This window comes from Aphelocoma coerulescens, chromosome 6 (assembly GCF_041296385.1).
Source record: "Aphelocoma coerulescens isolate FSJ_1873_10779 chromosome 6, UR_Acoe_1.0, whole genome shotgun sequence".
In the NCBI taxonomy this organism is placed as follows: Eukaryota; Metazoa; Chordata; class Aves; order Passeriformes; family Corvidae; genus Aphelocoma; species Aphelocoma coerulescens.
In genome coordinates, this window is record NC_091020.1 from 256,615 (window position 1) to 280,427 (window position 23,813).

At 44.0% G+C, this 23,813-nt stretch overlaps 2 long non-coding RNA genes across 3 annotated transcripts; one reads left to right on the plus strand and one right to left on the minus strand.

Annotated features, from left to right (window-relative positions):
• Positions 1-2,257: 2,257 nt before the first annotated feature.
• On the minus strand, positions 2,258-11,847 carry LOC138112154 (uncharacterized). Its single transcript, XR_011151573.1, has 2 exons — positions 11,597-11,847; positions 2,258-2,688 (listed from the first exon to the last, which is right to left on the minus strand). It is a non-coding gene; the product is annotated as an uncharacterized lncRNA (long non-coding RNA).
• Positions 11,848-11,978: 131 nt separating this feature from the next.
• Positions 11,979-14,309, plus strand: LOC138112777 (uncharacterized). Of its 2 annotated transcripts, none has more exons than XR_011151831.1 (3): positions 11,979-12,058; positions 13,114-13,196; positions 14,109-14,309. It is a non-coding gene; the product is annotated as an uncharacterized lncRNA (long non-coding RNA). The 2 variants fall into 2 exon arrangements; XR_011151830.1 differs by having other exon boundaries at positions 12,004-12,082.
• Positions 14,310-23,813: the final 9,504 nt, after the last annotated feature.

The following is a 23,813-nucleotide window of genomic DNA, read 5'->3' on the forward strand; positions in this document are numbered from 1 at the left end:
TCTGCCACCCGGGATTTGTGCTTGTGCCTGCCGCTCCAGCCTGCCGCTCCAGCCTGCTGTTCCCGAGAGTCTGGGATCGGCTGCCCAGGGGTTTGTGAAGCCTTTGTTCCATCCTTCCCTGGGATCCCAGGGCCCCAGTGCCGTGTGCTCCCCAAGCTCGCTCCGGAGCGCCCCCTGCAGCCGCGGGGGAACCATCGCACCTGCCCTGCTCACCGGGAGCTGCCACTGCCCCTGCCGGCTGTGAGCGGAACTGCACCCGAGGGGAAATAGCCTGACAGCCGAGAAGGCTGGCACTGGGTTTGTGTTTGCTGTTACTGCCAGAGTTGTTGTTGTTTTGTTTGACTGGTTATATATATATATATATATATATATATATATATATAGTAAAGAACTGTTATTCCTATTTCCCACATCTTTGCCTAAAGGCCCTTGATTTCAAAATTATAATAACTCAGAGGGAAAGGTGTTATATCTGCCACTTCAAGGGAGGCTTCTGCCTTCCTTTGCAGACACCTGTCTTTCAAAACCAAGACAATACCACTGACAACTTCAAAGTGTGTTTTAGAATAAGCTTACAAATATAAAATATGTTGAATATGCCTGTGGCTGGGATGGAAATGATCCGGGTATGTTATCAGACTGCAGCAAGTTTACTGTGTAAGATATATGGACAGCTTTGCTTCACTAGCTGGAAGATGGGCAGCCAAGTAACTGTAAATTTAAAAATGCTGTGTGAAAGTTCAATTAATCCCTGTAAGAAAAGCAAATCAGAATAAAGTCCTGTCACTGGGGTATATGGTGTAGCATATCTTTAAAACAATGATTTCTATCTAAAACCATATATCCAAAATATCAGCAATTATATTCTAATAAATGTGGAATGTTTGGATTGGAAAATGGGATTATTCAAAAGCAAAGAAAGATGCAGTGCCGTATCTAATAAAATAAATAATTTGGAGGTAAATTAAGGGCTATCTTAGGCATATCTTCTAAGAAGATGAACTTCTTAATTTCCCAGGAGAGCAGACACTACAATGCAAGAAAGTGAAAGAGACATGGAAAATACTCGTAGATGAACAAACATGTTTTTTCAGCTGTTGAATATTTGGGAACCCCAACGGTCTTTTTTAGCTTTCAGACTATAGAACATGTTGAAGTCTGGTATTCTTTGTGTTGGGAATAGGACTGGCCTGGCCTGTACTCTGGATGTTCTATGTCTTGTTCTTATTTGACTGAAAAGAAGAAATCCTCCTCATCCTTGTCAAGAGCACTTTATGGATGTACTTAATGACATTTTCTTTTGCTGTTGGATCATGTTGTTCATACTTCTTCTCCAAATCCTTTTTAAGTAGGCTTCACATAATATTATCTCCAGAATATATTTATTCTTCTGAATATATGTTTTTTTTCCCCATCTGTGAAGTTTTTTGGTTACTTGTGGCAAAATATTTTTGCCTATGCTTGGTGATTTAATGCACAAATTCTCTCAATTTCAGTCATTCTATTCTATTCTATTCTATTCTATTCTATTCTATTCTATTCTATTCTATTCTTTTTTTTGCAAGAATTTTGCCTATAAAAGCATACAGAGGATGTGTATAAATCAGCATTGTAATATATTGCTGCTGATGTGGTGTCAGTAGCTCTGACCCAGGAAGCTGTGACTGGTCCAGAGAGAGGGTCCTGAGAGAGATCATCTTCCTGGGGCCTGGTGTCTTCCCTCAGCTGCTAGCTAGAGGGCCCATGCAGAGAGGCTGTCAGGTCTTTAGTGATTCTCAGCTCGTGATTTCAGCTCTTGCTCTGCGGGCAATCTCCAGGCCAGACTAGGGAGAGAGAGACGAGAGGCCCGTATAGCTGTTCCTCACGAGGTAGCTTTATTAGTCCGCACCCGGGGAAGGGAGGCCAGGGACGAGCTTCTCTCTCCCTCGCAGGGGCAGAGGGCTAGCTTTGTAGGGATACAGGGGGTGGGTGTCAGAGGGTAAAGGCCAATGGGTTACAAAGGATCTGCATAGGGTCTCCCAGAGGATTCTGGGTCTGTCTTCTTCTCGCCGTAGCTGAAAAGTGGTTGCCTTTCCTGTTGTCTTCTCACCATAGCTGAAAAGTGGTTGCCTTTCCAGGAAGTCCTGCTGGGAGGTTAAGCACTCTCCTTATCTCAGCAGACGTCCCTCCAGGGTGGGGGCTGGGCATACCCCACAGTAATATATACTGTATGATATATACTTATAATTTAAATGAGATAAACACATTTGTACAACAGTTTAAAATGCGAGGCGTCATGAAGAGCCTTCTCTTTATTATTTGGATCAGAGAATGTTTTAATCTGAGGAATGGGAAATGGAGAGGGCAGAGGTTTAAATCCTAAGTAAAAGTTTTAGCTATAAGTTTTTTGCAACAAGATTGGAGTTGCAGAAGAGAGATCACAGAGCCCTTAGGACTGAATTCCAGTGCCTTACTGCATCCCAATCATGGGAAGCTCCCCAGTCCCCCAAAGCCCCCAGTTCCTTGGTGTCTGACCAATATTCAAGAGTGCCCGACAAACAGTGACTGGCATCTCTTTGCTTCCATCCTGGACCTCTGAATGATGGTATGTTGATGCAGGGAAATTTGTAAAGTGTTCAGTCTCCATTCTCTGAGTCTATTTAGTGCAATGTGCTCTGGTGTCTTAGTTGACCTTTCTTCTGGGAGTACCTGTAAGCCAAAACCACAGCGTTTTTTTCCTTCCAAATAGCTACTACCTACCTCTCTTTGCTGCAAAGGCATTTCTTGGGGAAAAAATACAGGTCTTAGCCATAATTAATGTGCCTGACTACTCTATGTTATTCAAAGGTTTTATTGTGAATTGCCAAGGGGAGGTGTTTATACTTCACGTCCTCTGGAACATTATATATGGATCTTCTGTACAGAAGGGAGTTTAATTTCTCTCTGGGTTTGTGACAATTTCTGTTGTTGAAAGGGAAGTTGGTAAGGGGGCTGTGCTGCAGCCAAGCATGCTCCTGTGCTCACCCACCTCCTTCTTCTAGATGCTGGAGAGCTTTGTCAGGACCAAAAAAGTTGGCAAGAGGGGGCATTCGTAGGGCTTTCATACAGCTAAATGTCCTACAGTGGTTCAACTTATTCCTGGTTCAGGAATGGAGACAGACATGGAGCTAGAGGGTTGTGTGATCCCCTGCTATCCTTCTTTTTGCCTTCTTTTGTATCTGTCTCAAAGAGGATGCCAGTATTAGGCTCCCATTGCTTCTGGACACAGTATGAAGGATGTTTAAGGAGTTCTGTTTCTCCCCAAAATGATTAGTTAAAAAAGAAAAGCAATTGTAATAATAACTGCTGGAGGAGGAATAATTGATTAATTCCAGATGCCAGCTGTTAATCATTTTGTCATGAGAGAAAGAAGCCCATCTTAAGCTCTGTGCGTAAGTGGTTTAATTTCTTTCTCTATTTAAACATGAGCCCACTGATGTCTTCAACTGATTGCAGTGAGAGCACAAGAACTTTGTACCCTGGGCCCATTGAGAGATGCCATGTATCAGCCATTCCAGTGTTCTGCTGTGTTGCTGCTTGCCCGAAGTGTAGCCCGGCCCCAGGACTGCACAGGCATGTCCGGACTTGTCTCTGCCATGTGCTCTGAATCCCCTTTGTTCCAAGCGTGGGCCAAGGGGGTAAAAACTGCCTCCTGGAGGAGACGCTGTAAAAAAGATCCTGATTTTACACCTCCATTTGAGCCCTTTGCACTGGATTTTGATGTTAATCTCCTAAGTTAAATTATGCTGTTTGCACTCATATTTTGTACTTTATTTTGTAGATCCTCGTCCTGATACCCCATACCATAGATGTCCTGACTAACCTCCTGAGTTTTCTCCCCTACCTGATTTCCTAGAAAGCCATATCAATGGCAGCGTGGACTGTCCCACAGCCCTAGAATAAGTTTGAGGGGTTACGCTGCATGAACTTTACATCTTGCAGTCAAATCATTCCACGTCTTCATAAGGAGACCAGAACTAAATCAACCATCTGAAAGAAGAACTGGGGGACTGGTTTAGGGACATCCTGGGTAGCGTTGGGTTATAGGGACAGTGGATTTCAATTATGTTTTGCACTGTTATTTTATTACTGTTTTGTACACTTTAAGTTAGGGTCACAGTCCAGCTTTAAAGAAAAAAAAAAAGGTGAATTGTTGCTGCCTGCCCGAAGTGTAGCCTGGCCCCGACACTGCCCGGGCATGTCTAGACTTGTCTCTGCCATGTGCTCTGAGTCCCCTTTGTTCCAAGCGTGGGTAGAATTTGAAAGCAGCACGGACTCCCCCGAAACAGAGTCCAAGTGGCTGGTTACCACAGGTCCATCCCCTGCTTTCCCTGTTCCCCTCCCCCAAATTAAGGCAGCTGATTGCAGTTAGCCTGCCCCTGTTTGCTCCTGCTTTCCCCTTCTGTGAACTGGTTCTCTCGTCCCTCTTGGGACAGGAGGAATAAAGAAAACAGGAATACAGGCATGGAGTCAGGGCTGTATTTCTACCTCTTTGCTTCTGCTTATGACTATAGCCCAACAGCTATCACTTGCCGTGTATCGGAGCCACTGAGCTGCTGGATCGCTTGTGCCGTCTCTCCAGGCAGCTTGTGGCATTCCTGGGCATAGACGAGTGAGTCTGCTGACTGAGCGAGCGGTGAACTCTCATCACTGCTGTGTGTTGAAAGGGGCATACATGCATCATTAATCTAAACAAAAAGTTATGTTAAAACTTGTTGAAAATTACCATTTTAAACACTGCCCTTTGAGTCAGGGAATCACAAGGGAGGTTCTTGGAAGTGCGGGGAGTCAGCCTGGGAAGAGCACAGTAAATGCGGGCTGCCTCTTGCATCTCCCTTGCACCTCAGCTGCTGTGAGCAATGGGATACCAAGTCAGTTCAGTACTTTTTATATCCTTAAACTAATCTGAGAAGCACTGAGACTACAATGGTGGGAATGGCAGCAGCTCCAGTGCTGTTAACTGGAAGGCTTTGCGTATGAGAGAGCAGCTTATGAAAAGCCTAGATAATCAGAAATTAGCCACAGCAATATCTGGAGGACCTCAAATCTGATGTCTATAATGTATTCAGTGTACCATGAAGCAGAATGGAAGCCAGCCAGCTGAATGCACAGCTGAGCCAGTTGGAGGATATGTGGAGTACTGAAAGTATAAAGATTTGGATAATGCAGCAGGACATAAGCCCAGAAAAGGAGCTGGGCTCAGTTGATCTTAACATGACTGGAGATAGTTGGCATTTTTAGCTTGCTTAGGAACTTCTAAGGACAAAACCAAAAAGACATAAGCCAGCCTAAAGTACCAGATGGGATTTTTTTTGTTAACTATAATGACAGCATTTCAGCATAAATAAGCAATAATCTGCACTGGTACCTAGATGGACTTGATGGTTTGATTAACAGCAGGCCAGGAAGAGCATTGCTACCCCAAAAGCTGTGAAATTTCCCAGTGGAATTTAAAACTCTCCTTGCACCAAACAATAGTTTCTACTAGTGAGAAAGTAGTTGATCTGTACATAGTTTGGGATTGGCTGTGTCTGCCAATGGAGAAGGCATCTGTCTGGGTAGAGACACTATTGAATAGTTTCAAAAGATCATAAATATCCATATGTGTTGGAAAAGGTCTGTGGACTCCGGTGGGGGGAGGAATTGATGTCCCAGCCAATATGGTTGATAAAAGCAAGCTCCGTTTATTAGCAATCCGGAGGTGCTTATACAGTATCCCAGCTTGTTAACTTTTAAGTGGCTTAAAACCTATTAAAGCACATTTCTGCTTCTACATAATTAGACTACATTGGCAAGCTTCTACTAGTTATGTTATGATTAAAAGAATTCAGAGTTCACCCTCCCTTCTCTGGGTCTTATCTGCACAGCTGCACATTCTCAAACTCCCTTCTTTCTCACACAGGGATTTTCTTATGGAGGTTTTTGCTTGCAGGCCTTTTGCTTGCAGGCTTTTATTGATTTGGTTTTATTAATAATCCATGTCCCTGATCCTCTAATCTTTTTGCAACACATATGCTCTCATAAGTCCAAGTGTGTACCATGAAGAGAAATAGGGCTTAAACTGCAGTGAGGGAAGTTCTGGCTAGCTATAGGTGAAATAATTAGGCAGTAGAATACATTGGCATGGCAAAACATAGCCCTTACATCTTCTTCCAAAGTTTTCATTAAGAATTCTTCCAAAGAACTCTATGGAGTTCTTTGAGGATAAACTCGATTAACATCTTTCATGCACAACAAATATTGTCTATTCTGCATTGCTAAGGGCTCAGTGGTGATCATCTGTGCCCTTTATAGCCCTGTGCTTGTGCCGTGCTTGGTTAAATATGAGTTCTTAGTCCGTATGTCTGAGAACAAGCTCAAAGTGGACAGATGTAACTGGTCTCTAATGACTGGTAAAAGGTGTATATCTGACGCTTTGGCAAACCTGGATTCTAAAATTGCTATCTGATATGCAAGTGACAAATCTGGGAATGGAAATGAGTGGCTTGGATGTTTCCTGATGCATAGTCCCTTCAGGAAGTCCACATTTAAAGTCCACCAGGGAGATGTACCTGGGTGCTGATCTATCTTGGGGTGTTTTTTTGTCAGCAATTGAGGTACGGACCCAGACCGGCAGGGAATCAGAATCATTTATTCAAAGAAATGAGCTGTTTTTATACACTTTTCTAAGGCACAGTATTTCCTTATATGGTAATCCTCACTACATGACCTATCCTGTGTTGCCACATCAGCAACACACTTCCTTCTACAGGATGATCACTCACTGTTCACCCGCCTGTCAGCTTCTGGCAGGCTCCTCTCCATAGGGGTCTGCTGTGTGACACCTCCTTCCCCCAGAGTCCGGTGGAGACAAGCCTCTCTGTGCCGCCATGTGCTCCTTTGTGCTGCCATGTGCCCCTGCAGGCAGGTTTTACAGCTTGAAACTCAACTTTATTCCATCTCTTCCCACAGTTTTTCTATTCTCTGATCGTCTGCTCTATGCTCAGAGATAGTTGCCATAGCTTTAAGGTGGGTCTGGGGGAGGGGGGAGCCTTGGGGCTCTGCGTGGGCTTTATCAAAGCTTCACTCACCAGGTGTCCATTGTGCCATGCGGACTGGGTTCTTGTTTTTGCTTAGCTAGCTTGGTTTTTGTTAGCTTAGGCAAGTTTTTTTCTGGCCTTGGAGATTGCGACAGCAATCCTTCAGCGTCTTTTTTTTTTTTCCTTGAATTGGACAGTTTGATTTTGGTCTGAGATCAGAGAGAACAATCGATGGGAGATGAATCAGCTGGGGAAGGTGAGGGGCCGCCCCATCCCAGCCCCAGACTTGGAAAAGCCGAGACAAGAGAAAGGACACCAAATCCATCTGCTGTGAATAGGGGACCCACACCAGGCTCTCACCTGTTTTGCCCAAGCTGCTGTGTGAACCCTTTGTTTTTTTTCCCTTCCCTGAGACAGGAGCTGGCGCCGTTTGGTTTTTTTTCCCCACCATGTTACAGCCCTTGTGGTTTTTTTTCTTTACCTTGCATTTTGGGGTTTTTTTTTTGTGCCAGTGTTTGTGTGTGTGTGTGTGTGTGTAAGGTCTGACAATTCAATATCTAGCATTTATTCTTTTTTTTTTCATGCCATGTGGGCACTCTGTCAATAAATGGTTGGCTTTTTTCACTTTCATCTACTAGTATTAACTTCTTACTGACAGAAAGGGATTGTTGGAACCCTTTTTCTTAGAGGAAACACTCATTCCAGAGTGTTTTTCTCCTAAACTTGTTTCTAAACCAAGACGTAGCCCCTGGCCCTTCTTGCAGTTCTGCTAATCTGTTTCTTGCTGGTGGGACTATCGATGACTTCATGTAGGAGATGGGTTTTTGTGTTTTGTGGGAAAATCACAGTGTGACTTCAGCTTTGACTTGCATAACCTTATAAGCATAAATTTATAACTGTATATATAACAGTAGTCTCTGAGAATAGCTATAAGTTTCTGTGAAGTTTCTACATAAATAATTGAAATGAGAATATAAATATTGTATTTCTGTGATTAACCTAGCTAATGGTAATGAGAGTTAGATTCATCCTTGTAGATTGATAGCCTGTCAAAGGCAGGTCCTTCACACCTGCCAACTCACACTTTGCTGAGAGAAAATGAGAAGGCTTTTAAGTGCATTCTGCACCTCCAAATACTTATTTATGTTTTCCTCCTGTAGTTTTTAAAATAGAATTAAAAAAGAAAAAAGAAAAACCTCTTCAGTTTTCCCCAGAATATTCCCTTGCTATCTCCCTTTTCCCTGCTTTTAGGTGATGGTCAATTACACAGCATCCTAAAAGCATAGCAGTATTGATACAGTAATTTTTTTATGAAACAAGACATTTCCTACAATCAGACCCCTTTAATTGGCAGCTTTTTGTCCCTTAAAATTTCTTTCATCTTCTTGTGTATTATAATTAATTAAAGTGAATAAATCCAAATACTGATTCTGGGATTTTTTTAGCAGTGCAAACATAATTGCTAGCATTTCAGTGGTTCTCCAATATAAATATCATACTAAGGTCACAGTTATCCTGTATGCAGTATTCCCAAAGGTTTCCTGATGGCAATTTTCATAGACTGGCAGCCCTGTAGCCTTGTAACAGTATTCACAAAGACGTGGAGATGTTTCTGGGAGTTTTTATGTGCTTTCTCACTTGAACTTGAGTGGGCTTTGTCTGGATTCTTCTGGATTGCTTCTTACGGAAGTAAGCATATCTTGACATATTTTTGTTCATTTTGGGCACAGATTTATTGAAATGTGCCAAAATGCATTGCAGATTTAGGCCTTCAGCACACTGCTGCAATTCAAGGCTTGCTTTTCCATCCATTAATATTTCCCAGGAAACCTGGGAAACATTTCCCAACATCACAAGCTCCATTTCCCAATGGAAAACATGATGGAAGAAGTAACAAACTGGTTATTTCCATCATCCTCAAAGCAAACACACCATTTTGTACCACCACAGGGAAGTGGAAGAGGAGATGCGTGTCTCTGTGCAGAGCTCAGAGGGGTTTAGGAACCCACCCTGGTGGACTCAGCAACCCTGATTTCTGCCACTGGAAGAGAGATGATGTTTACCTCTAAACAGTTGCATATGGATAAGCAGCACCAGGAGCTGATCTTACTTAAAACACCTTGGCTGACAAGTGATAGTTTGGTATTCAAATTCTGCTCAACTTTTTGCAATCTTAGATCTGTTTTGAATAGTGCAAATAATTCACAAATTTCCCTAGATGTTGAACTTTTTAAAAGGAGTTATGATGGACCTCACACTCTGCAAAAGCTGTCGGTAAGGGGACCAAAAGCACTTGAAACCAAACAGCTGCAGTAAAGATGCATCAAGGAATAATGGTGCTGATAGAAGTAATTTAGAATTTTACTTCTAAAGATTTTTAAGTCTACTCTAACAAAAACAAACAAACAAAAGGAAAAAAAAGAGAAGAGCCTAGTTTGGTGGGCTTTGTAGGAACTGGTGGGGCCTGATACACCAGGCTGGGGCTGCCCCTGCTCCCTCTGTCCCCCTCACAGCATTGTGACAGACTCTGAAAGGGTATGTGGAGAATTCATGGAAAGGGGTCAAGTCACAGATTAAACTAAACAGTTACTAATCATGTTTCGTACTTTTCAGCATTTGTTGTCCTCTGTGGAAAATGGAGCTGCTGCCGAATTACTTGTGGTTTTTATCATTTATCATCTTTTGTCAGATGTTTGACTGTGAATTCAAAGCCAGTTCTTTAAAAGGCAAAATGCAGCAGAATATTTAACAGTACCAGCAAAGTTAGAAAGTGCTTCAAAATCCCTGTAATTTAAACCTTTGTTCATGGCACAAAAGGGCAAAGTGCACAAAAAAGAAATTTTTTAATTTGCCATAGGAAAAATCTGTATCATAGGTGCTTTTTAAAAAAGAGATCAGCTTAGTATTGTGCAACAAGTGTATCACAGGTTGTTAGCAAGATGATGCAGACTTGCTTAGGATTCCAAAGAAAACAAAATTTTTGGTAAGACAGTTATCCAGCTGTAAAAAGGCAGTTTCATCCTGTGCCTTTGAGGAGCTGACAGTATCTTGCTTTTTCTATTTGTCTTATGTTTGGACAGATCATAATATTTTTTATTAGAATTTGTGGGAAGAAAAAAGCGATGGTAGTGAAATCCCTTGTGAAATCACTTGAAATTGCTTTTCACTTGCCTGAATAAATTTGATATTGATTTTTGTCCTCCTATAAGTATGAAGTGTTAATGAAAACCATCCTATTACCTTCATCCCTCGGTAGCGATTATGTAATACATACAGGACTCAGTCTTTTTGTTTTTCTGCCTAACAAAAATGTTAGTGATTAAGTATTAGCCTTTTGAAAGATTAGCTGTTGTGATGGGTATGGTATCTTCAAGAGCTGTCATGCAGTGTATGACAGATTAATAACTCCAGCCTTTTCATATTTACTCACTGGCTATTAGAGATAGGTGCCATCAGGACTGGGATCTGTACTCCCTAGATCCACAGAGTACATTTTATTTCTTACGATGATCAGTAGAATCTGGAAGGTACACTCTTGTATTTTTACAGGAGGGGAGGGTAGTGGGGCTGGTCACTGGCAGAGTCTCTGCAAGGACTTTCCTGGAGGGTGATGATGTCTGTAGGAGACCTTGAAGGAGTGAGTTCAAAAGCAAAACACTCTACCCCGGCAGAAAAAAACCCCATGGTGACAGCTTGTTAAAGAATCCTTTCAGTGCAGGTAGGTCAGGAGCAGCTGCAGTGGAGCTGCAGGTTGAGCTCTAGGGGAGACTGGAGCCAGAGGCTCTTGCTGACCCTTTGTATAACGAGGGGCCTGGGGACCTGTGGCCTGGCCAGGGGACCAGACACTTGGAGACACAGCTGGAGTGGAGGACACCAGACTTTTGTGCTCAGAAATTCTTAAAGCAACTTGTAAAGGCCTGAGCAGATGGCTATGGAGTGATTGGGGCATGACGCAATGCCAGAGGTGGCACCAAAGGAGCTCTCTGTGTATTGGTAGAGGTGTTCAGCCTTCGTGTTCCATATCACTCTTCCCAAACATGGCCTCTAACAAGGAAAGAAACACTAAGTCTTTTCTGCTGAGTCCTCTAAAATGTATGATGCCTAAGGAGGGATGGGGAGGTCCTTTTGCCAGACAGAAGAGCAACAGTCATTATGGGTCAACCTTAAATGGTTTCAAACCTACTTATATTTGTTGCTTTTCATGGTTCTTGAGAAAAGATTTCCATTTGTTATGAATAGGGTGAGGGAGTTTAGACAGCCCCTGCCTTTGCTCAGGTCTCTTGCAGTGAGTAGTAGCTTTATTGGGGCAGCCAGCACCCTGAAACCACTCTCTCTCACAAGTTCTTAATAATGACTGATCAGGTCTATTACAACATGAATTATTTATTTAATAGACACAAGGAAAAACAGGCATAAGGTTTTAACAGGTTTACTTACTATACAGGATAAACTAAAAAGAACTACTAGTAGATAAAAAAAACAGTGCATGACAAAAGACACCTATATTACTAGTGAAGCTAGCAAAGAAATAGTACAGATTAGGAGCCAATGTCACTTACCAACGAATAATAGTGGTGCTCAGAAGTCTCCTCCGTCTCAATCCCAGGGAAGTAACTTGAGGTGGATGTCTCCACTTTCGAGGGGAACTCTCCACATACTCAGAGGGTATGTAAGAGATTTATGATTTTATGAAAATTATAGTGGTCTTTTATAGTTTGTAAAGGTGCTGTGTCTGTCAATCATGGATTTTTGCTTATCTTTTCCCATGCACTTAAGGGAGGATGTTTATTGCTGGCTAAGGATGTTTTCAGCTGAGATAACTCACTACAAGGCAAGCTTAGTCTGGCCCAGTTTAGCCATATGGGGTGAAGAGATAAGCTTCTGCTGTGTCAGGAGGTGAAAGGTCCTGTCACACCCTTGACCTTGAAATCAGTCCCAGCTCTTAACTTTTGTGCAGAGTGAGCAGATATGAGTAGAGATCACTGAACTCTGAAGCCTGCCTTTCTCTCCTAAGCTGAGATGTACTTACCCTGGTTTCTCCAAGGGTTGTCTCTTGCTAATATTTGTTTTGAGTCTGCTGCTCTGGCATATCTATGGACTTCTCTACACATTGCAAGCTTCTACGCATAAAAATGCAAGCAGGGGAGCTCAATTCCTTTGCTATTTGCCAGCCATGCACTCCCTTTTGGGCTTGAGTGAGATAAAGATTCCTCATAACATACTTATGTGCAAAAGTGAATTTTTATTCAAAGCATGCAATCAGGTTTGATTTTTTTATAAACAGTTGCTTCACCCACAATTAATTGTAAGGTCTTATATAATCTATAGTCCATGAATAAACCTTTGAGCTGGAAAGCAATGAACGGCAAGAAGGAATTACATTTCTACACCAATGGCTAAAGTCTAGTCACACCTCCCAAAGCAGACAGTTTCTGACAGAATGGCAAATTCATTTTCCTGAAGACACACAGTTGATAAATATAATATGCTGTTGGCAAATGTAGTAATTTTTCAACTTCTGAAAACCTTTAAATTTCAATATAGCCAAAAAGACTGTGTGTCAGATGCAGGATTGGATTTCTTTACCAATATCAAATTGTACCAAAAAACTCCATTCCATACAAGAACTTGGACTGTCAACAACCCATAAGAACAATGAAAAAAAAAATTTTGCAAATTGGTATTTCTCTTCATGTCCTTGTCCTGTTTTGCTGTGTTTTTTTTCTGTTTTAAGGAGCTTAAAAACAGCATCTGCCCAGTTATTGCTGCAGTATATGCATGCAAGCCACCAATTCATATGTGAAATACCTGGGTGACAATGTACAAACCCCTGCAATGTCTTATTTACAGATAGTTCTCCTACAGCTGTAATTCAATTTGTAGTTTGTGTATTTGGTCTTGAAAGCAATGCCTGTATTCAAAGCTATCTAACTCATGAACTGCAGAAGACGGTTGCTGGGCACCTGACCTGAGCTGTGAGCCAAGCTCCGTGCTGCCCTCCATACACATTAATGTGATGCTAAAAAACAGGTGTTGCTGATGGTGTGTTTTTTTTTGTTTTTTTTTTTTTAAACAGCTCTTTGCATAGGGAGGGAAGACACCAGAGGGACTCATAGTATGGCCCTACTTTGAGTTTGGGATTTTATGATTAAAACAAAGGTAAGAGTCTTTAAAAAAGCAATTTAGTAAATTCACTGACCTTTCTGTTACAATTCCTATTGTTTGCTTGTATTTCTTTGGGCACTGGGGAAGTAGATCTCCAATATGAAGCAGTTGCTGTGAGTTTATTACTCTAACATTTAATTTTTGCTTTTTCTATGTTTTATGAAGAACTTACATTAAATTTTGAATATTGAAGATTTAATTTAATACCTACAAGCCACTCTTCAGTTGCTTTTTGTTAACTTGTATTTGCATTCTACCTGCTGGTTTGGCTCTGTTGGACATCCTTCTCTGTTAATTTTTATAAGGCCTCATTCAATAGAGGATGTTTATAAAATCATTCTGGAGCCATAATAGCTGGCTTTCAGTTTCTTCTTATTTCTCCTTTCTAAATTTGACCTTATTGTTGGTTTCATCTCTTTGATTTTTAAACAGGCATTTTAAATTATTCTCCTGTTGCATTTTAAATAGATTAATTACTAGGTAGCATGCAGAATACCTTCTTAGTGTGACAGGCTATTTCAATCTGTCTAATCCATATCAGAGTTTACCCTCTTGTGTCAGCAATGGCATATCCATGGTGTTAGTTGTATCAGTGAATATGTAGAAAATCTTGACCCTTCAATACACATTTAGAGCCAGGTGGCTTCTACACCCTGTGTTTGTTTGCTGGATGAGTTCACCTGGACATGTGGTTGTGCTCACTAAAGGAAATGAATCTGGAATAGAGAGCAGATTAAAAGTGAGCGATGATCATTGAGTCTTTAATATTGCCCCTGACTATTGTCTGTAGACATTAGAAAGAAAGCTGATAAATTTTGTTATTCCAGTCCCACTTGTTAATGACACATTTCCAACCCTGTAACAGCGCAGACACTTGTTAATGACACATTTCCAACCCTGTAACAGCGCAGACCAGTGTGTGCCAGGACTGACAGCAGCAGCAGCCACTGCTGTGCCTGTGAGCAAACAGCTGTGGTTCCAGGTTCCAGGTTTCTCTGCTTGCCTTAAGCACCATCATCCTCCCACTGGAATCCAACTGCATGCTCCTGCCTGAAGAAGAAAAGGTTTTTTGACTGGTTATATTATTAAATGTGTTCTTCCCGAGATACTGGAAGGTGAGTCAGATGTTTTCACTATCTGGCTGTTTTAGTGAGGGGACTGAGAATAGAAGGGTTTGAGTACTTTGTCCTCATCACATCCCTACTTAGAAGTGTTACCTTTGTTGTCTAACACTAGGATTTCTTGAACCATTCCCTATGAATAAGTTCCTTTGCTCCATTGACTTTGCTCCATGTGCCAGAATTTAAAAGAATTCAGAGATTTTCTAATGAATTAACTGGTTTTGAAACAAAAAAATTTAAAAAATGAGAATATACTTACTCAGAGATTCCCTAAGACTGTGTAGTAGCTATTCATACCCTTCTGTGCTCTTTGTCAGTATGTGTTTTGTTGGCAATAGGTGCAAACAGTTTGTGCTGGCAGTTGTTACTAAGGGTCTGTATTTGTGGTGGGTGTTTTTGCTTTAGTGCTGTTTTCTTTCAGCATTATTGTGTGAAAGGAGTGCTCTGGTTTTGAACCTTGCTGAGAAAGACCTGGAACACTGACATAGCTGATAGCTCCCTTGTTGTCAGGTTTTATTAAGTGCAAGAGGTGGCTGTTCTCCTGTGCCTCGGGGAGGTCTGGAGCTATTGCCAGCACTTACTGAGATAACAATCCATGCAACAAATAGCTACAGAAAAAGCAACACATGGATTAAAGGTGTGACAGGTAGCTTATTTATATGTCAAAATGGACAGGCCTTAAAGGTTGATTTAGCTGGTTTGGATTGGGCTTGGCTGAATTTCAGTAAAGGCCCTTTTATTAAAATTATGTCACTCTTGTAAAAGAAAGTGATTTTCTGGACTTAGTAGTGCTAATGACTACCTAGTCAAGCAATCAGTTATCAGTGGAAATACCAATAAATATAAAACTGGTAATACCCAAGAGTTTGTGAGAATACTGGTATTATAATAAGAGTTTATGTACTCACTGAAAAAAGATTGTTTTAATTCTGTGAACCACTAGGATTTTAGAAATGAGTAGGAAGTACTAACAGGTATTTCTACATTGATGTGATGTAGAATGCATGTCCTCAAAAGTTATCATCAAATGGATTTGATAGGAAAGATGTGTGCTAATGTCTTTACAAACAGTGGGTCTTAATGTCTCTACCAACTTCAAGCCACAGGTTTCTTACAGAACCCAGACAGTTTGACTCCTGAAACAGACAAATGGGTTGGCACAAGGCTGAGTTTCTGAACTTTGGGGGAAAATGATATGTTTATGGGGGGAATATGAGGTAGGTGGTTTGGGAAGGCTGTACCTTCCTAGTACCTCAGCCAATGGCAAAAGGAAGAGGGCAACATGTGGCTGGGAGTTCAGGATAAAAGGAGGCTGCATCCTCCAAAACCTTGAGAGAGAAAACAGTGTGGGTGTGTGCCCCAGTGGATTCTCTCCCTTTATTGGAATAAAGTTGCAGGACACCTCTGTCTCCTTTATGGACACTGGCTTCTCATAGCATGATTTTCTGCACAGACTGAAGTGTCTATCTAATTCAGATAACTTTTCTGTATCTTTGTGACCTTAGTGATTTTGTTGTTCTGTTCTTGATATCCTGTATAAGATAGCCTTAATATAGGACAGACTAGGAATTCAGGAAATAAAAAGGAATAGCTTGGTAAAAATGTGCTGAAATATGAAAAATGCTATTCTAGATCCTGTTAAAATAGAACCCTTTTTGGTGATCTCAACAGGGCCATTGTTTTTAAATATTTCCCCCAATGAGATTTTTCTCTTTGGTGTCAGTGTTTTATTGTAGTTGTTTAAAATAATAAGCTCAAGTGAAAATGCTGATGCAGTACAGCGTGCTGCACTGCCGGTGCAGGGAGATTAGACTGGGGTGTTCAATTCACCCTGCAGCTATAATTTAAAGCAGGACATACGGCAGATGTACTTTATACATAACTTGTTCCCTAATGCAGGGCCGATGTACCTATGCATGAGCAGAAATGGGAAGTGAAAGGTCCGTTTGATGAATGTTGCTAATTGGTTATTAAATATTTGTGAAACACAATGTCGTGAATTATTACCCACACTATCAGAAATAATGCAAAGCCAGTAACAGTCTGACTTGTACAGAGAGCAGTGAGTAGTTACTCTGTAGGTACAAAAATGCTGCTAGCAAGGATTTTCTTGCTATTTTCTAAGTCCATGAGAGACTTTTCTCTCTCACAGAAGAGGTAGCAGAGTTATGTAAACAACCAAGCCACCTTGAAAAGTCTTGTTTATGGTATAGTAGAAAAATATTTTGACAATGGATGTTTTAGGATTTTAGCCAATCACCCCCAAGGGGTGGCTGGTCCTTTGTTCAATTAGGCTATGAAGAAAAAAGTCTATAAAAGAGTTTGTAAAATAATTTAAAAAATCAATCTTGCTGCACAATTCCTGCCTGCTGGATCTTCTCTCCTCCTCCTCCCTATGGCTGCGGGACACGGTGATATACCTTATGGCTCAGGCCTGCAGTAATATTTGGTGCTGCCCGACGTGATCTGCACTCTCTGATGTGTCCTGCTGTTGCGAGTCATGCTGAATTTCTCTAGAGGTACGCTGTTCCCCGTCCCTCCCGGGACCGGGAGGTCCGACATGACTGAGAAATGGCAAACAGCGGCTCACAAACCGACGCTGTGGTAATGGTCTGGAAAGGTGTGTTTAGCATATTGCACACCTCCATTTCTGAAAACTCAGTTTGGGAATTATTAGATTGGGCTACTTTAAAAGGGATTTCCATGGACAGAGATACTGCCCTGGACTTTGCCTTATGGCAGGAACTTGGCTGTGCTGTCCGGCACGAACTCCCGTTTGGGGACCCAGCAGTGTTAGAATTATACCAGACCTGGCGTTCCTTATTTATTCTGCTGACCGACCTTGACTGTGGCAGCAGGGCTGGCTTGCCTGTTTTGGTGATGAGTGATGGAGGAATGTTCGAGGGGGACCTTGCTGACTGGGCTCTGGGGGCAAACAATGGTGGATCCGGAAAAACCCCCCTAGCTCCACAGGCAGAGCCTGCACCGCCTTACCCTGCAGAGTCGCAGGACTCCACGGCCCCCAGGGACCCTGCGCTGTCTGAGGTGGGGGTGTCGGGGCAGCGGGAGGGCATGCAGTATGCCTTGCCTCTCAGCTCGGTGGCAGGGCCGTGAATTAGCGGCTTAGCAAATTGGACCTCCGTGGCGGCTCCTAGCCTGCTTGCGTATGCACCATCAGAGCCAAAATTGCCCAGATGTCCCTTCTTAGCTGGCGTACCACCAGGCGTGACTGCACCAAGACTGCCTGGGTGTGGTCTGCTGCCCTCCTTGGCACTGGACTATTCTGCATCGCTGTAGAACCGAGCCATTGACATTTTAATACAGCATCTGCCTTTGCTGACAGTTACCGAGCATAGCCTGGCAGCTGGGAGAATTGCTCAGCCTGCAAAAACAGCTGCTACAGATAACAGAGGCACCTTGCTGTGCGGGGTGCAGTGGGCCGGCGCCGCCAGCACCGCCTGCGCCACCCCCAGGAGAAGCAGGGCAGCCAGTGGCAAACCTGGAAGTGGTGCTGCCTTGGAAAAACCCAGAAGCGGCCATGGCTGCAGAGCGGCAGCTGGGGGCAGCGGCACCGAATGTGGCTGGGGAGCGAGAAACAGCAGCAGTTTTGGCAGCAGCGCCGAATGCGGCCACAGAGCAAGGGCCAGTGGTGGTGCCAAACGTGGCCCCGGAGCAAGGGCCAGCGGCGGCACCGGGCGCGGCTGCAGCGCAAGGGCCAGCGATGGTGCTGAACGCTGCCACGGAACAAGAGACGAGCACACCGCCGGGCGCAGCTGTAGAGACGGTGGCAGCAGCTCCAGTACTGGTTTGGTTGGGACTGGCCGAGACGGTATCCTGAAAAGAGGCTGCTGTTCAAACTGCAGCGCAGCCAGCTGTAGTGTATGCTGTCTGTTCTGCCTCTAGCCAACCTAGCCAATGTGCCCCTCCCCACCCACCTCTGTTCACTCTCAGCGTCTCAGAGTTGCCTTTGCCTGATGACTCATCATCGGGAAGTGAGGCAGATGAGGTGCTGGCCCCAGGTTGTAAGGCGGCTGTAGCCGCACGGTGAAGGAAAAGGCTGCGCCGGTCTCACCCCTGGACCTTTCAGGACTGCACAGTAACAGTGCGTCCAATCCACTACAGCCGCTTCTTAGAGTCAGTTAAAATGCAAGTGTTGGAGGAGGGTGACTGGAGGTTATTGGAAATCCTTGGAATGCCAAATAGATTTGAGGATTCTGGGGGTAATCGAGAAGCTGTTACACTCCATCCACAGGCTGTGCCAGAAGTTCAGGATGGTAGTGACTCCACAAAAGGGGAGATCCAAGCTTTCCCAGTGTATAAGGCTCTCCCAGATTCAGGGGAGCATGACAAGCATGAGGTAATTGCTTGGAAAGTTGCCCAGGACCTGCAATCCAAGGTGGCACAACGTGGGCTAGGTTTTGCTGAGGTTATGCAGATAATAGGGGTGATAAATACAGATTTACTTGCTCCATTTGATATCAGACACTTAGGTCAAATTCTATTTCAACCTGTACAATTGACAGTTTTTGAGAAAACCTGGAGAAAGCTGGCCGACAAGGCTGCGTTAGGGAATATGCAGCTCCCTGCTGCCAATCCTAGACGGACAGGAGGAATGGATGCTTTGATGGGGACTGGCTCCTTCTGTGATCCCAGCCTACAGGGTACTTTGTCCTCTAGCATCCTGCAGCAAGCTCAGCAGGTTGGCATGGCTGCCCTGTTGAAAACCATAGAGTTGTCTGCGCCTAGAAAGCAATATACTGAAATAGTTCAAGGGAAATCAGAGTAATTTCTCTCTTTTGTAGAGAAAGTTGCTGCTTCTCTCAAGAAGCAGGTTGAGGATGACAGGTTAAGACAGTGTCTTGGGGTGACTTTATGATGTGTATCCCATGTCACTGCTCTATGGCCAGAAATTAACTTTGTGCCTTTCTATGCCTCTAAACTGAGCCTGAGAGGGGGAAGGAAAAACTGAGCAAAACTTTTTCAAAGCAGTTTGCAGCTTGTTCAAGGTCACACAGAGATAGCAACTTCCTTTTTCCCCAGCTGCGGCAGGGGAGGGAGGAGGCATCCGGCTTGCTGCTTTCCAGTCAGCTTTTGGCCAGTTTTCATTTTCTCCAGAGAGAGCTTGAGAGTTGAACTTTGTTTTTTCTTTCCCTGGAATTTCGGATTTTCTCTCCTTTCTACTGGACTGCTTCAAACTCAGAGCACATCAGAAGGACTTTCTACTGGGCACAGCAGGCCTGGCCCTGGGCCAAGCCCCAGCTCCGAGGAGACCAAAGGGAGGACTCTAACACTTTTCCCAGGTTTTCTCTCCACAGTGAGAGATTTAATTATTTAGCATCACTTTCCTTTTCCCATGTGTTTGGTAAATAAATAGTTCTATCTCCTTCACTTTCCTTCGAGGAAAATTTATTTTTCCTGAACTTGGTGGGGGAGGGGTGGTTGTGCCTTCTCTCAGAGGATATATTTCTAAATTTGGCAAACCTGAACAGACAGTTGTTGTTAAGACAGTTAGTTGAGAGATAATGCAAATGAGGAGTGCAGAAAAATCATAGATGCTTTGCCAGGAGATCCTGAGGTAACAGACATGGTCAAAGCCTGCTCTAAGCCGGGATCCGGGAACCAGAAAAGGTTTGCTTTGGCTGCGTTCCTGCACGCTGTTCATGCATCTTCTGGTCGTGAATCAAAGCAACCAAAACAGGCGAAAAAACGGAAGAAGCCTAAGCTGAGACAAAAAGAATACACACCCCAGTGCAAGAGGTGTGGCAGGCCAGGGCATTGCTCAGACTATTGTAGATCCCAGACTCATGCCGATGGTCGGCCTTTGTTGGGAAACTTCTGCTGGGGTGCAAGGAGGGGGAATTGCTCTCCGATGCAGTTACTCCCCCAGAGAGCGGCACAGGTACAGGCACAGGCCTACCCAGCCACCCTAGAGACAGCACCCAGGGATCAGATGGGTTTGATGTCCGCATCGCAGCCGCAGTCGTCTTAGACTCTAGCGGTATATATAAGGCTCCCTTGGATGCATATGGACCCTTAGCCCAGGGATCCAGTGCGATGCTGGGTGGGAAAACCTGATGTTGCCCATCAAGGAATCTTAGTGCACTCAGGAGTTACAGATGCTGACTTTAAAGGTCAGATTTGCGCTATGGTCTCCATGCAAAAACCCCCTGTAACTATTCCTGAAAAGACCTGCCTTGCTAAATTAGTGCCTTTTAAGTCTTGTGTCCCCAGGACAGAACAACAAACTCACGAAGATAACTGCAGTGGATCTACGGGACTTCCGCAGGCCTTCTGGACTGCAGACATCTCTGACCAAAGGCCACAGATGACATGTACCCTGATCCTGCCCAAGGCCCATCCGCCCCAGAATCAGCTTCGAGGTTTGATTGATATGGGTGCTGATGTAACTATCATCTCCTTCTCTGCGTGGCCTTCCTCATGGCCTTTATCCCCAGTGGCATCGGCCATCGCAGGATTAGGAGGAACCACACAGAGCTATTTAAGTGAACGGCCCGTGGTGGTGAAGGACTCAGAGGGGCACACAGCTACAATTAGGCCTTATGTTACTACCACTTCTTCCCTTAACCTTTGGGGACGGGATGTGTTGGCAGCTTGGGGCATACGGATTGGGACAAATTTTTAGCAGGGGTCACTGTGCGTGACGGCGCACAGTATCCTACACTGCCTTTGTGGTGGCTGACTAACACACCAATCTTTGAGCTGCAGTGGCCCCTACCAAAAGAGAACTTAGACGCCCTTCATCAGCTAGTTCAGGAACAGTTACAACAGGGGCACCTTGAACCTTCTACTAGCCCCTGGAACACGCCTGTTTTTGTAATTAAGAAGAAGTCAGGGAAATGGAGATTATTGCAGGACCTCCAGAAAGTTAATGCAGTAATGGAAGGTATGGGGGCATTTCAGCCTGGCATGCCCTCTCCCACCATGATTCCTATGGGGTGGGACATCCTGATCATTGATTTAAAGGATTGTTTTTTCACAATTCCTTTGCATCCTGATGACAAACCAAAATTTGCCTTTACTGTGCCTGCCATTAACAATGCTGAACCTGCTAAGAGATACCAATGGAAGGTCCTCCCTCAAGGGATGAGGAACAGCCCAGTTATCTGTCAGTGGTATGTCGCCCAAGCTTTAGCTGGAGTTCGCAAGCAGTTTCCTGATGCACGCTGCTACCATTACGTGGATGATATCCTGGTGGCAGCGTCCACCCGGGACGAGCTGCTGAGAATACAGCCTCATCTGCTCGCTGCTCTGCATGCCTATGGATTAGAGGTAGCTCCGGAGAAAGTTCAGCAGCATCCTCCTTGGAAAATTTTGGAACAAACTATCCCACGCCAAGAGGTGCGATTCCTGGATTTGATTAAAACCTTGAATGATGCTCAGAAACTGCTGGGTGTCATCAATTGGTTACGACCTTATTTAGGTCTAACCACAAAGCAACTTTCCCCACTTTTTAATATATTAAAAGGGGATCCCGATCTGAATTCACCTCGGGAGTTGACTCCAGAAGCGTGACGAGCGCTGCAAGTGGTCCAACTGGCAGTTTCCACTTGTCAGGTTTATCAAGTGGATCTGTCCATTGCTATCACTGTTTTCATTACTATTCCAGACCTCCATCCTACAGGTATCATTGGCCAATGGAATGCACAATGGCCTAATCATTTGCATATCCTAGAATGGGTCTTTTTGCCTCACCAGCCAAAAAGGACTGTGACCACAGTGTTTGAATTGGTCGCTTCTCTGATATTCAAATGCCGTCTACGGTGTTTGCAACTGATGGCTGCAGATCCTGCAGTAATTGTCATTCCGATCTCAAATACTTTGAGTGGAGCCTGATCCATAGTGCTCCTTTGCAAAGTGCGCTGCAAAACTTTTCAGGGCAGATCACTTACCATCTGCCCAGTCATAAATTACTGCAGTTGGCAAAATCAACTGTACTTTTGTTGCGGCCGAGTAATAGTCGAGTGCCGGTGCAAGGACCCACCGTCTTTACGGATGGTTCAGGGAAAACTGGGAAAGCCATTGTTACCTGGAAGGAGGGATCGGAATGGCAGGTGCTGAAGGAACACGAGTCAGGCTCTGCTCAGTTAGTTGAATTAAGGGCTGTTACCATGGCTTTTCAGCGATTCTCACAGGAACCTTTGAATTTGGTTACTGATTCTGCTTATGTAGCAGAGATCACCCAACGCTTAGATTGTTCACTTCTGAAGGAGGTGAACAATGTGGCTCTGTTTTCGCTGTTGCAAACCTTGTGGTCTGCAATTCAGGCTTGAGTGCATCCGTATTACATTCTGCACATTCGAAGCCACACCAATTTACCAGGTTTTCTAACAGAAGGCAATGCCAGGGCTGACATGCTGGCAAACCCTGCATGGGTAGGGCCTCAGCCTGACAAAATTGCACAAGCCAAGGCATCGCACGGTTTCTTCCATCAAAGTGCACATCACCTGCAGAAGCAGTTTCATTTAACGCCAACCGAAGCGTGCGACATTGTCAGCGCTTGTGCTGACTGTCACGGACTCGCTGCGCCTTTGCCAGCGGGGGTAAACCCCAGAGGGCTAAAAGCCTTGCAGATTTGGCAAACGGATGTAACTCACATCCCAGAATTTGGTCGGCTGAAATATGTGCACGTGTCTATTGACACTTTCTCCTTGGCTATGTGGGCTACTGCTCACACTGGAGAGAAGGGCCGTGATGTCATTGCCCATTGGAAATTGGCTTTCTCAGTCCTGGGCATGCAAGCTTCTGTGAAAACCGATAATGGTCCTGCTTACGCCTTGGAGAAGACGCAGCAGTTCTTACATCTATGGGGTGTGGACCATACCTTCGGTATCCTACATTCTCCTACTGGCCAAGCCATTGTCGAACGCACTCATGGTACCTTGAAGCGTGTTTAGGACAAACAGAAAAGGGGAATGCATGGAGAAACCCCACAGAGCCGACTAGCAAAACTTTGTATACAATTAATCATCTTACTGTACCACAAAATTCAAATAATCCTGTTATTCTGAATCATTTTCTCTCATTGCAGTCTGCAGGTGAGACACAACTGCCCCGGGCAAAAGTCTGGGTACGGAATTTACTCACTAACCAGTGGGAAGGCCCTCATGAGCTTATTGTTTGGGGTCGTGGGTATGCTTGCATTTCTGCAGATACTGGGGTACAGTGGCTACCTGCAAAATGTGTTTGCCCTGGCCTACGGCACCAGAGGCAGAACAGGCAACCTCCAAATGATGACCAGAACGCCAACCATCCAAATGGCGACCAGAATGTGGATCATCAGCCTAATGACTCTTCTGATGATGACCAGGATGTCAACCATCAGGCAGATGGTCCTTCCACCAGGAGACACTGAACTTTAAATTTCTTTTTATGGAGTCGGATAGGTAATGCCTTAAGGACATATTTAGAATTAATAACTGATGTAAATTTCTATTTAAGATTAATAGTAGAGTTGTTATCTTCTCAAAAA